The 6,532-nt window shown below is 34.7% G+C and overlaps 1 pseudogene; it reads right to left on the reverse strand.

Annotated features, from left to right (window-relative positions):
- Nucleotides 1–1,657: 1,657 nt before the first annotated feature.
- LOC104104673 (metacaspase-1-like) lies at nt 1,658–6,123 on the reverse strand (annotated as a pseudogene).
- Between the last annotated feature and the right edge of the window lie 409 nt (nt 6,124–6,532).

The raw sequence follows: 6,532 nt of genomic DNA on the forward strand, positions 1-6,532 counted from the left end.
TAACACATGGTTGACACGCTTATCAAAGCAATAAAAATTCATTTTTGTCTTCTAACTATCATTCAAAGTGTTCTTTAGCTATTTTTTTTCTTTAAATGCAACCGAGCCCATATCGAGGGTTCGATCGAGGCAAAATTTTAGTATTCAACTTGAGACCAGGCTTGATTGTTGCATTGCGATTGGTTTGATCGTTTATTCTCTCTTTAATTTAATTACTTGTTGTTCTTAGATTATTCGTATTGAATTAAATCACGTGTCTTTTAAATCGCGTACAAATTTAATTTTTATTCATTTTTAAGAGTAAACACTTATAAAAAAGAGAGTATATTACTTTTTTCATTCCAGCTTATGAGTGTACTTTCGCTTATCGAGAGTCATAATTTTAGTTCTTTACTTCTTTTATTTCTTCTCTTTTCAAATTTTATCTATTTTATTTTTATTTTTGACGAACTACATATTATTTAATTTTGTGGTGGTAGCTTGGTGTAGTATTTTGACTGATCTAAGCAGAAATATTTTGATCTCGACGTCAGATAAATGTTTATTTTGGTTGATTAAGAACAAATATTTTCTTCATTTTCTATGTACAGGATCACCCACGAGAGTTGAGTGAATTCAATGGTCAACCTCGTAAGTATATTTTTCATTGTTGCCAAATTTAAGAAATTTAAAATTCATGATTACAAGTCACTTTTCTTTTTTTTAGAGGGTAAAATATGTATTTGACAATAAAAAATTTGAAAAATTAAGTTGAGTGACCTTCTAAGTGTTATATGCATAGTTAAGTGACTTTGTTGTTACAAACAAAAGGAAAATGACTTTGTTAGATAATTTGGGATAATTGAGTGACCATTTGAGTAATGGACTCTGCCGATATAAAAGGATTTTAAAAAAAAAAAGAAAAAAGAATTACAGGAGGTCGATTTAAAAACAGCTACCGAGGGCTGAGGAGTTGCTCTGTTTGGAAAGACGCATCAGTTATTTTCTTGTAGTAATAACTACCGCGAAATGGCGCATATCTTGGATTGAACCATTCTGATTCAATTGTAGACACACCCCCTTGTAAAAATGTCCAAATTTATGGATTCAACACCATGTAACTCTGTTACTCCTCTCCAGTTAAGCGGTTTCTTGAGTGGAGAAGCCATTCAAGTTTACAGTTCTCTATCACAAGGAGGTTTACTTTGGTTTCGAGGAACAGAAAAAGGAGGAAAAGGGGATTTGTGGGAATTAGAGTTCTTGAACGGTGTAATTTTCCAGTTAAGTCCTGCAATTCATACTCATTCTTTGTGATGGCAACTTGGAGTAAAGTCAAGCTTTGTTCAGTTGGAGAAACAAGCAATAGACTGAGTAAAATATGGTCTCAGCTCTCCCATGATGAAAAGAAGGCAGTTGATCTAGGGGAGTCCTTAAACTTTCTTTTGGAATGAATGTTTGATTATCTGTTCTATTTTTTCTTTGGGCGTCTTTGTGCTCATTAAACTTAAATTATCTCAAGTTACACTTAAGCTTTTATTAGATGGTCTATTGATTTCCCCGGGGGTAAGCCTAGAGAAGAAGAATGTGAAATTGGGAAAGCACAGAGATATGGATTTATACTCCAGCAATATAGATGAACTGCCTACTACAACAGTCACGGTTTTACATGAATAACTAGTACTATGAAATTGTAGAGCTTTAGAATCTTAATATTCCAATACAGATGAAATTCCTAATACAACAATCACAGCTTTACATGAATAACTTGTATGAAATTGAAGAACTTCATAATCTTAATACTCCAATACAGATGAAATTCCTACTACAACAATAACAATTTTACATGAATAGCTTGTATGAAATTGTAGAACTTCGAAATCTTAATACTTTGCAAGTACCTTCTTAGTAACTGACTAACTGTACAGGAACTCTACACCCAAAACAATATGAAAAGTTGAGACCTGGGTTGGTAGTGTTGCTTGATAAGATGCTATAATGAAAATGGCTTGGTGTAAACATCAAATAGTTCATTGGCTGTCAACTGTGGCTCCTGCAACCAAAGAGGACAACGACAAGTTTGACATTCAAATATCAGTTCCATATAACTAGATATTTATGTTTCAATGTTTATGATTGGGCTGATACTGATAAGAAGAAAGAAAAGAGTACCTATCATTTGAAAAAAAAAACACGTTTCTTGAGAAGAAAAAAATGGGTAAAAGCTATCAATCATGCAATTCTATGTACCATTAGCAATTGGTTAAAAATGAACCAATTTCATATCCAGTCCTAAAAATCTTCTTAAAATTTTCTGCTAGAATTATGATTTAAACATTTAAATAAAGCACACAAACATATTATTTTAGCAAAAAATACCTGTCTCATTCCAATACCAACACTTCCTCCAGTAATCAGCATTGTTAGAAGAGATGTGACAATGCCACCCCCTATACCATTATCAGAACTGCGAATGGAAGATCTCATTGCATTTAGAATGCCCCCATATGTAGTTCCTTGTCCGTGCTCAATTGCTTGGATGAAGGAAAAGGTCATTGCACCAGTTGTAGTGACCTTGGACAAACTCTGTCATCAATCAAAAGGTCATTCAATTGTCTCCCATTACATTGAATCGATTAACATCCATATCCAGAATTCAGAACTTAAGAGGATAAAGGAATTTTACATCCGTATCAGCTGAGCTTTGATCATCATCACAACCACTGAAGGATATAACTTCTCCACCACTTGTTCCTTTCCATGCTCCTGATCGAGGACGATGATCTTCCCATACATATCGTCCAGTTCTACATTCAAAGGGAATCAAATATGAGATAACAGGTATACTAAATATTTCTGAATATGTTTTAGACTGAGAGCCATCTATTATATTCTAGTTTTAGAACCTACGGACTATTAGACATTTGCGCATTGAGCAAAATAATATCTATTCTATTCTCATCCTCACACCTAGCCTATTACACAATTTGGCATTAAGCAGAAAAAGTACGCATTGTTACAGACCTGTCCATCCTACAAAGAAACGGTAGATCTAGCATGGTACCACTGTGACAAGCATCTATAATAGCATGAAGCTTAGCTCCACGTGGTAGAGGCCTAACAAGTGTTGCATTAATTTCATCATCAACAATCATTCCCTGAGTTTCAAAATCCAAAGGGCAAAGTGTTTCGTCAAACCCATCAACTTCATCTCCAGTGTAGTTCCTTTGTTGTGAACCATGACCTGAATAATGAAACACCAGAGAATCCCCTGCTTGACATCCTTGCACAAGCCAGTGCATTGCCATTCTTATATTATGTTTAGTTGGAATTCTGTATGGATCCCTCTCTTCTTCTGAAAGTATACTTCCACAGGAAAATGGCTCGTAGTTAGGACTAGTTATAATGAGTTTATCCAGACTAATATATTATATAATTACGGGAATGTGCAATTGTATAATTCAAACAGATACCTAGATCCTCACTCCCCATCACATCTTTCCTAAAAAATTAACATGGAACCAAAATGTATAGGGAAAATGACATAGCCTTTATGAATTGGATTATTACCAAGACACCAAACATGAGAAACACAGAACAGAATACTACAAGAATGCACCAAGTCATGATTTTAAAACATGGCTAGACACGTGACTTCTATGTCAAGGCCGTTCTTGATATACCAGAGAACTTCTAACCTATATGTTCCACTGATTAGTCTGGACCTGACCTCAAGATTCAACATGGAATTAAATCCTCAAACAATACATTCTGATTTGGGCCAATTGTAGTTTCTTTTTTTTACTGTTCTAGGGAAGCCTGTGAACTGCTATCAGATGGTTAAGTCACGACGCTAAGTAGCAAATGTTAAATAAGGTTATTTTAACATTGATTATTGAGTTATGCATAGTAGTTAAGGATATGAGAGATCAGCCGCTTGTTCCAGCATTGACATCTCACTTCCAGGGATTACATCAGCACACTCTTTGGGAGAAAGCTGTGTGATTGTGTGTGAAGAAGAAAATAACGGGCATCTTAAGTATATATCTTTTTATTAAATGTTGTTCCCTCTGTCTCCTCATGATATTCCCTCTGTCTCTTATGTAATACAATTGACTAAACACAGTTTTAGAAGTTATCTGACTTATCTATTGCTAAATTGTAGCTAAAGTTTAGTTGATAGAGAAAACACCACATTATTGTTTAATACGATTTGTTAAACAAGTTTGAATTCTTGAAACTATTGAAGAGTATTTTGCAACTTCCCAGAAAAGAAAGATAGTTACTAGTACATAAATTGGGACCGAGGAATAAATAGGATAAACATTAAAAAAACTGTAAAGTGCCTTATACATGGAAATATTGGCCCTCCTTCATGGGGTCAAAATTGCACTAGAAAAGAATCTTCTTCCAATAGTAATTGAGACTGATTGCTTGGAACTAACCAACCTTCTTATCTCTAACAATTGTCTCTATCAAAACTTGATCGATGATTGCAGGTGCCTATTGAGGACGGTGAATGATCCACCATTAAAGCATGTTTTTAGAGAAGCTAATGGAGTTGCGGATCTATTAGCTAAAAATGGATGTAATCTGGACGTTTTTGGGTGTTTGCTTACTTATGCTTCCCCTCCCGCCTTTGTATCCCATGTACTAGAAAGAGACAGACTAGGCACTATGTTACCTAGACTGACCTCTCGTTGTAATAGTTCTTAGCATGTTTGTGTTTGAATAAAATCTTTTATTACCAAAAAAAAAAAAAAAAAAAAAAAACCCAGAACGATCAAGAGAAATAAGATATAGACATTACTGGCCTTTTAAAATAACATAATCTCAAATTATTACTACACTAGTTTCTGCTGAATAGTGGGAACTGACAACCCAAGATTTTGGTTAGTAATAGCAGTGGCAATATTCGTCTACAAATGTAGTAAGAGATTATCAAAGAACCAAACTAAAGGCAAAAATGACAATGAAGCACTGCTTTTACAAAATGTTCACATGAGAAGAACTAAGTGAAAAGGTTACACAAAAAGTGGTCTATCTTTCCTGTAAATGAAGTGTTAAAAAAACACTTTTCCTATAGTTCTGAGCACTTGCTCTTACTTTTCTGGCGATCAACAGTATCAGTTGGTTATGAGATTTATAAAACCTTGTGGTTATAGAAAATAACTAATGGAGAACCTAAAATGCTTGTTCGGACCCAATACTTTTGAGTTTCTACAATTATCCAATGAGATACTACAGATGCTACAAAACCAACAAAAACTCAGTAGAATTTGGTACAAAATAAGTAGTAAAGAAAGGTAAACTATTCATTCATTGATTTTCTTCCAATTGCGACTAGTTTGTTCCCCTTCTGAACTTTAAAAAAATTGGTTATTAACCCCTGTTTTTGAAATTCAATTAACAAGCTGAGATTTTTCGTATCCTCCTTATAGCTAGAGCTCATGAAGTGATTAAAACATAGGGACATACCGCATTTAAAAATAATTTCAAAATTACCCAAGAAAAGTCAAAATCAAGTGAATCACGGTATCCAAGATGAGGAAGAAGTAATATATATAGTTCAACAAGAAAGGTAAAATGCAGTCAAATAGATCAATTTGGAATAGAAGAAAGTAGAATTTTACCAGTAAGCATGAGAATGGAGTCTTGAGGAAATTTGAAGCGATTAGTCAGCAAGTGCCTCATACATTTAGCATCATTGATGCAGCCTTTCAGTTCATTCCGGGTATTCTTATACGAAATTCCGACAATCACAGCTCTTTTGCGGCCGCCATGTGACGACGGCGAGGGAGTTTGACTAGTAGTTGAGTGGTAATAATTATAAGGAGATGGGGCAGGGGATCGAGGATAGTAGTGGTTGTTATAGGCGGAAGCTGGTGGTGGTGGTGGCGTGGCGGGGCAGCGCGAGGATCGGCGATTAGAGTGACGGCTCGGCAGATTGCGCAACGTATGGACTTTGCTCCCGGTGGCAATTCTAAAGGTGTGTGGCAATTGGAACAGTTAACAAGCATCATTATTTTTTCCAATTAGAAAAGCCACAAACCATGAAATTTTTATTTATATAAAATAAATACTGAAAATGGTGATCTCTCTATATACTCCTATGGTTGTAAATTTATTTTGCGTCAATTTATAAACAAAATAGGAGAAGTGGGAGTTGGTAGGAAGGAGGAGAGGAAGGCTCGCGGTTGACTTTCATGCAACTTTCTGTCCCCCCCCCCCCCGTTTTTTTTTTGTTTTCATGCAGAACTTGGGTTTGTAGATGTATACGAAAATTTCATGTAGTATAATTTTGGTGGTACATTTTTTAGGACTAGAGTCTCAGTGTACACGAGTTGTGACTAATGAATATCAAAATTTAAAAAATTACATCAATATTATAATAAGTTTCCGAAAATTAAAAAGATTATTCAACAAAGTGAATGTGATCGGTAACTGAGTCAGAAATTTTACTAAAAGGTATCAAAATTTTAAAAAACAAACACATAAGAAATTTTGGGTGTGACGATTGATGAAGTATGCTTTCATTGTCCAAATAACCTTTTGT

Source organism: Nicotiana tomentosiformis, chromosome 3, assembly GCF_000390325.3.
Source record: "Nicotiana tomentosiformis chromosome 3, ASM39032v3, whole genome shotgun sequence".
Lineage (NCBI taxonomy): Eukaryota > Viridiplantae > Streptophyta > Magnoliopsida > Solanales > Solanaceae > Nicotiana > Nicotiana tomentosiformis.